The sequence below is a fragment of the Geotrypetes seraphini genome, chromosome 18 (assembly GCF_902459505.1).
Source record: "Geotrypetes seraphini chromosome 18, aGeoSer1.1, whole genome shotgun sequence".
In the NCBI taxonomy this organism is placed as follows: Eukaryota; Metazoa; Chordata; class Amphibia; order Gymnophiona; family Dermophiidae; genus Geotrypetes; species Geotrypetes seraphini.
In genome coordinates this window covers 6888548-6897001 of record NC_047101.1, presented here as the reverse complement: position 1 = coordinate 6897001, position 8454 = coordinate 6888548, and positions in this window count along the sequence as shown.

Here is an 8454-nt window from a genome sequence, read left to right as displayed (position 1 = left end):
GCTAATTGATGTAAACCGCCTAGAACTCGCTGGGTATGGCGGTATATAAGAATAAAAGTTTACAAGAATAAAGTTATTATTATTATTATTATCTTTGAATTCCCACGCGAGCCACGTGGAAAAGAGAACTTATCATAAGAACATAGGGGCAAATTCTATAAGAAGCACTTAAATGTTAGGCACCGTTCAGCACGATTCAAGTACAATCGGGCGCTGTTTAGTGAATCACGCTGAGCGGCGCCTATTTTGGAGGCGCCCAAGAAATAGGCCAGCTCTAGGCACAGCTAAAAGACAGGCGGCCAGGCGAGCGCCTGAGCACGCTTAAGAGCAGCAATTCAGTAACAAGGCGCCTAAGATGAAGCCACGCCCACGCCTAACATGCATAGCGCCTATTTTTTTGAAGGCCGCCTACATTTTTAGAGGCGCCTTGTTACAGAATTTGGGCCATAATGGTTGCTATACTAGGACAAACTGAAGGTCCTTCAAGCCCAATATCCTGTTTCCAACAACGGCCCATCCAGGTCACATGTTCCTGCACCCCAAAGAGTAAAACAGATTTCACGCTGCTTATCCTAGGAATGAACAGTGGATTTCCCCAAGACCATCTTGATAACGGCATATGGAAATTAGCCAAACCTTTTGAAACTCTGCTAACTATTTGTTCCATTTAGCAGTTGAATTTTGCAATCCAATCCTTTAGTTTATATACCGGGTCATCCTCTTAAAAAGAAGCTCGACTCGGTTTACATAAATAATAATGAAGTACAATCCTAAATCTTCTAGTAGAACTATTTATACAATGTTTTTTTGAAAAAGTATTGTTTTAAGAGATTTTCTAAAAGTATAAAGAGAAGAAATCAATCTGATCTCTACAGGAAGCTCATTCCAGATTGAAGTGAAGGTGTGTATAAAGCAGGGGTGGGCAACTCCGGTCCTCGAGGGCTGGAATCCAGTCGGGTTTTCAGGATTTCCCCAATGAATATGCATTGAAAGTGGTGTATGCAAATAGATCGACAACCTGACTGGATTCCGGCCCTCAAGGACCAGAGTTGCCCACCCCTGGTATAAAGGAATGAGAAATATAGCCTGGTACCTTTAGTCCCTAAAATGAAGGAAAAGGACGTTCTTGATCTCATCATTCGTAAAGAGTTAAAGGAAATGGAGAGCAAAGGCACCGAGTAGATATAACAGCACCCACCATGGTCCCCCTCCCATCTCTATGCCTCATATATGCATAGGTTTTATGCATACAACCCATGATAGTCCATTCTATGCCACCAATAAATTTCAGTAAATACCCCAGTCACTTCTCAAACATTGACCAATAAGTTATAGCTAATATCAACGGACAATGTAACAATTTTTTATCAATTTTTTTGAGGGCTTCAGACATGCCATTTGGTCTCCCGTTTTTTTTTCGGTGACACCAATATCTTAATGGCTATGGCTGTGGCTTCTTCATTTGCCCACTCTATAAATATTTTCAGCGTTTTTTTGTTTTTATTTTTCTTCTTATTTTTCTTATATAAAGTGCTTAGTGCTCTCATAAATACTCATAAATTAACTTATCTTAAAAGATGATTTCCTTAATCGAATTGGGTCAGGGACCTGTCACATCGACATTTTTCGCCACAAGGCTTTTTCAAGATTAAGTCCCCCTTTCAACGTTTTAACAGACCATCCCGATAGCTGGTTAGATCAGAAATCACAGCTATCGGGATGGTCTGTTAAAACGTTGAAATGGGGACTTAATCTTGAAAAAGCCTTGCGGCGAAACATGTTGATGTGACAGGTCCCTGACCCGATTTGATTAAGGAAATCATCTTTTAAGATAAGTTAATTTATGAGTATTTATGAGAGCACTAAGCACTTTATATAAGAAAAATAAGAAGAAAAATAAAAATAAAAACAAAAACAAAAAAACGCTGAAAATATTTATAGAGTGGGCAAATGAAGAAGCCACAGCCATAGCCATTAAGATATTGGTGTCACCGAGAAAAAAACGGGAGACCAAATGGCATGTCTGAAGCCCTCAAAAAAATTGATAAAAAATTGTTACATTGTCCGTTGATATTAACAATAAATTTCAAGCTCAAAAGACTTATGCGATCAGCATCGGCACTGAATATCCTCTTTCTATTTAGCAATTTTTCAAAATTTCACCTCTGGCTTTGGTGATTAACCGTGAAAAGTCTCAAGACTTCAACTCTATTTAACTGATCTCAAGTTCCAAACGTCTGCTGCTCCAATCACTTTTCTTGTGTGCCCGCAGCCATATATTCAATATATGCGAATCAGCTTCCACGCAAATGTGATAGTGTTCATTTCTAATGTTCCCTGTTCTAACTCATTTTTGTTCAGCATTTAAAGGGTTAATGCCAGCTTTCGTGAAGCTCATGTGTTTTACATTTTTTCCATCTGTGATGTGTGCCATTATATATGATTATCACTTCAACAGGAGAAAAAAAAAACTGAGTTGAAACACTCAACATATGTAGCCACGGGGAATTTGATTAAAATGCTAATGCATGCAGAATATCCCTTTCCCTAATTAATTGGTTAAATAAACAGCGAGGCAGAGGTGAAATACAAGCATGATTATTTTACCAAAAAAGGAGGTTGACTTGAATAACAATTACACGTTTAACATGCAATAAAGAACATTTCAGATGTAATTAATATTTATTGGCATTGCAGTGGCTTCCAGAGAATTCATTGCTACGACAGGCCTTTCAAACCACGGGTCCTTCTTTTTTTTTTCTTTGCAAATTTTAAACAAATTTAGCTAGGGTGAAAATAACCAGATTAACAGCACTAGAAAGTAAAATCCACCATGTTCTCCTGTGATTTTCCAGAATATTTTGCAGGCTTGCTCACAGTTCACATTTATTTAATACTTATACTGCAAAATTGTTAACAGCTAAGTGGTTTATAGATTTTTGTATTCCACATTTTCCAAACGTGTACGGAAAACGGAGAACACATTATGGGGGTCTTTTACTAAGGTCATTAGCCGATTTAGCACGCTGTAAATATTAGGCCGTGCTAAATGCTAACGCTTCCATAGAATCTAATGAGCACGTTAGAATTTAGCGTGTGCCAAATCGGCAAGCACGCCTTACTAAAAGTCACCTAATAAAAGAATGACAAGTAAAACATTAAAAAACCTGTATTAAAAAATACATACATTTGCATAAATATTAAAACAGATAGCTAAGATCAATAATAAACTGCTTTGGGATCCCTTTTCTTGACCCAGCAATTCATTGATATACACTCAACTTTCAACATGATTTAGGTCCCTTCTTTGGATGCCCCGTTTTCTACAGGAGTTCAATTGTCTTTGGGACTTTTTTAAATTACTTTTATTCTTTGAATTTATACTATTTAATAGTTGTTTTCTCAGGTACTTTAGCTGGATCGTGAGCCTTTGGGACAGTTAGGGAAGTTCTAAGTACCTAAATTTATTTTATTGTAACCCGTTCTGGGCTCCCGGAGAGGACAAACTATTAAAATGAACAAATAAATAAATAACATACTCCTAGGAGTCTCCAGAAATGTATTTCAAGGATCATTCGGAGTGGTAACTTTTCAGGAAATGCAAATCAATTCAGGACTGTAACATCTTTGAAGTTAAAATGACCATGTTGAAAGCTTACAAGAAAAGCCTCAGAGAGACCTGGATTTCTTAACATACTACAAAGATGCTATTAAGGAGTACAAGGGAGTAGATGCATTCAAGCTGAGATAACTTAAGAGTTGTCTATTGGGTCAGACCAAGGATCCATCTAGCCCAATCCTCTGGTCCCAAAGAATTGAAAGATTCCATATCGCTTACTCTTAAGGCTATCCCCAGGTCTTCTTTAATAATGGTTTATAGACATTTCCTTCAGGAATTAGACCAAATATTTTTAAAATCCAGCTATATTAACTGCTTTTACAACTTGCTTCCGCAATGACTTTCACAGCTTAATTGTACGTTGAGTGAAAACATATTTTCTCCTATGTATTGTAAATATGCTATGATGTAAGTTCATGGAATGTCCCCTAGTCCGCGTACTTTTGAAAGAGTAAACGATCGAATCACGTTGCTCCTTCCACTCCACTCCACATTTTATAAGCTCTCAGCTGTCTCTTCCTAAACTCTAGCCTTCTCTCATATGAGAGTCCTTCCCAGCGGTATCGTAAGGGGGTGGTGGTCTGCAATCTAAAATGATGGGGGGTTATCGTATAGCAGGAGGCCTCTAAAAATGTCAAAAGACTCATTTTATGCTTGTTTTATAAAGACGGACTTATTAACCTAAACTAGGAAGATTAGATGTTCGGTCCTCATACCTGAGACTTGGCACAGCTAGGATGGCGGTGTCCGAAAAGACAAGTAGCGACGGAGAATGCCTATGAAATTATGGTTAACTGTGAAGATTCGGACTTTATGACAGTTCATCAATAAATCAGCTCCTGCAGCTTGAATCATAGCTAAACTCTGATGATTGCTACTTTTTTTTTTTTTTTAGAAAGAGTAGCGAGTGTGTAGGGTCGGGAGAAAGAGCATTTAATGGAGCTCACATTAAAGCCTCACTCCTTATTATTTATTGATCTAAATGACTAAATCATGCTGGCTGACTTTTTCTCTTCACTTCCCCCCCCCCCAAAAAAAAAAAAAAAAAAGAAGCTTAATCTTGCACATTTTAGCCATAGCTGTGCAGGTTGCAGGGTCCTTCTCCCTCTCTTATTTTTTTCACTGCTGACTTCTTTCAGAATTGCGACATTCACTCACTGCTGGATTCTCTACACAGGGCCAATATCGGCTGCTGCTTTGTATATCGGCTTCCGTTGATTGTGTGTTTCGACAGCTTCTCATTGCTTGGCCCTTTTCGCAAGTTGGATTGATCCAGCCTTGTTTTAACAGAGGACTTGTTATTTTGTGAATTACAATGTTGCAGTGACCCCCCTGATGCAGGCATCTTTCAGTGGCCGAAACACAGTTTATAGATGGGTCCATGAAATAAACAGATCTTTCTACAACAGTGATCTTCAGTGGAGCGTTCATTGTCCGTTCCCACTCTCGTCTTTGTGTTTTTGAACCCGTGGATTCCTTGCCCTGTTGGACTTTTGATGTTTGCTTAATCATGAAACAGTGCCATATAGAGAATCGCCTCTCCGGGAAAGATAGGTATCGGAAATGTAGGCCCAGGTTTTCCAGGCCTACATTTCCAGTGTCTATCTTTGCCAAGAATCAGGCCTATGTAGTCACTTTATAGTGCTTAATACCCCTTCTGGCATTAGTCACGCCCATTGTGACATTAAGCACTGTAAAACACCCATGTAGGCGTGATTCTGATGCCTTTTATGTAGGAGCCGGTAGGCGCTTTAACTTTCGTGGATTTTTTGCCATTTGATCCTTTAGTTCCCTTATATTGTAACCCCTTCAGATCTTGCCATTTGAGGAACACACAGAGATATAAACTATCTTTCCCTTCTTTTAAGGGTATTAAATCTATAGGAAAGCTGAGTCAACCTTTTGCCTTCAAGCTGGTAGAGGTGTGGAATGGACTTCCTGACTCCATTAGACTGATAGGCCAGCTACAACAATTTCGTAAAGCCCTGAAAACTCTGCTGTTTACACAAAACTTAAATGGCTTAACTATAGTATCAAAGAACTGGCGATAATCCAGCTTTTTTTTCCTCTCTGCTCTCTTTCTTATGTACACTAATCTTAATTACATGTGAACTGAGTTGAGCTCCATTGGGAGATGACCTGGTATATAAATTGAAGACTAGATTAGATTAGATTAATTAACTTTAGCGCTGGTAGAGTGCCTACCAGTGCCTATGTGTAGGCGTGATTTCTAAAATATCTCCTTTAGTCTATTCCTTAGTTCTGCCGCTGTTCTGATCAGCATTATTCATCCCTTTCCTCTTAAACTTAACGTGGTCTATAGAATAGTTCTTATGTCCAGGAATTGTGACTAACTTTAGGTGTCCAATGTATCTGAATATCTTCAATCGCTATTTAATAAGGCTGAAATGTTTTTTAAATGAGGCCGCAACCATTTTGAAATACTCAAACTGATTGCAAGTCTGGTAAGTAATACGGGGACTCAATTATGAAGATGCCTAAATCTCTAAACATATTAATAACCATTTCTAAAACTGATTATTGTAATGCCTATTTAAGGGTTCCGCTCAAAAAGAGATCAAGCGTTTACAGCTAATTCAAAATGCTTCCATTAAAATCATCATGAAAGCAAAGAAATTTGATCATGTTTCACCACTTCTTAAAAAATCTCATTGGCTTCCAGTGTCGCATAGAATAATCTACAAAATATGTTTGTTATCGTGTAAGGCTCAGCTCTATAAGTCCCCAGCTTTCAGGATTCTAATTCCCTACGCTTCCACTAGAATCCTTCGGTCTAAAGACCAACATCTGCTAACTGTTCCTACACTTAAAACTATTAATACAGGGAGACAATATATTTTTTCGGTTGTGGCTCCCCAATTGTGGAATTCCTTGCCAATTTATTTGAGGGAAGAAAGAAATATTGATAGATTTAAGAGCCAGTTGAAATGCTTTCTTTTTAAAGATGCTTTTGACTGCTAGACATCGTAGAACCCTGTTGAAGATTCAACCATTTTTTTTTTTTTTTAAACCCCAACACCACCCCCCAAAAAAACCTCCTTTTGTAGTTTTTCTTGATTGTCTCTAAAGTTGAAAGGGGATAGATTCCGTACAAACGTAAGGAAGTTCTTCTTCACCCAGAGAGTGGTGGAGAACTGGAACGCTCTTCCGGAGGCTGTTATAGGGGAAAACACCCTCCAGGGATTCAAGACAAAGTAGATAAAGACAGGTTGTTCACCCTCTCCATGGTAGAGAGAACGAGAGGGCACTCTGTAAAGTTGAAAGGGGATAGATTCCGTACAAACGTAAGGAAGTTCTTCTTCACCCAGAGTGTGGTGGAGAACTGGAACGCTCTTCCGGAGTCTGTTAGAGGGGAAAACACCCTCCAGGGTTTCAAGACTAAGCTGGACAAGTTTCTGCTGAACCAGAATGTATGCAAGTGAGGCTGGTCTCAGTTAGGGTGCTGGTCTTTGACCTGGGGGCCACCGCGTGAGTGGATTGTTGGGCGCGATGGACCACTGGTCTGACCCAGCAGCGGCAATTCTTATGTTCTTATTTCCATCCCTACACTCCATATTGGTCATGTTTGTCCTGTAAGTCATGTATTTGGTATATGAATTTTTGTCTCTCTGTCTATTGTCATAAACTGGTTTTAGAATTGTGCATCACTTTGAATATATGATTAGGCGAACAATCAAATTTTAAATAAACTTGAAACTTAAATGAAGGTAAAATATACATTGTTTTAAGGGGTTCTTTACAAACCTATTCTGTTATTGCAGCTATGAAATGATTACCTCGACCCTGACAAAGTGCACGAAACATGAAGTCCTGTCGGGAGAGAGGTTTCGGCGTGAATAAAGACTGCTTACGATTTGGATGTCTGAAAATTCAACGGGTAATTCACTTTTTCACGGAGGAATTTAAGGGAGAAAATGAAATAAGAAAAAATACAAAATGTTTTATTCTAATAAGGATAAAACTACTATGGATCAGTGACGAGTTGAGCCAAACTTTAGGGCTCCTTTTACAAAGGCGCCTTAGGGCCCTTACGCGCGGAATAGTGCGTGCAAGCTGCCACCGCCTCCTCTTGAGAAGGTGGTAGTTTTTCAGCTAGCGCGCTCTAATCCGGTGCGTGCGCTAAAAACACTAGCGCACTTTCGTAAACGGAGCCCTTAGCGTTATACTCTGGAACAGCAATCTGAGGATCCAACAGCTGCAATAGGAAAGTTATTTAACGAAGCTTTTCAGGAATGAATTGTGTTTTAATAGTAAATTTACGTGCCGCCATTTACACCAAGGAAAACGTGATGCAAATTCCTGTACCAAAATGTAGCTGCCCATATTCTATAATTACGCCCCCTCGATCCACCTAGACCTTTAGCGCCCAACTCGAAACTGTCTGTTTAGGAGGCATTCTAGGAACGCACTCAACATTGGCCAGTTAAGTGTCGACATTCAGCACTTAAGTGGCCAAGTTCACCACATAAATAGGAAAACTAGGGAAGTCTCTTCTTTTCAAAATTATTGAGCTCTGGAATGATTTTCCTGTCCAGTTGCATGATCTGGGCTCTCTCCAATCATTCCATAAACATCTGAAAACTTGGTTTTTTTTCAAAATTGTGATCTTTCTTTCCTTCTATATTATCCCTATCCCTATTGTATTTTTTTTTTAAATTTACTTTAAACCGTGTCGAGCTCTATTCTTAAAGAGAAGATGCGGTATATAAGCTTAAGGTTTAGCTTAGTTTAGATCACATAAAAGTCACTCCTACCTTTATGTGACGCCCCATAGCTGGTTATGTGCTGAATTAGAGAATGACACGGGGACAAGT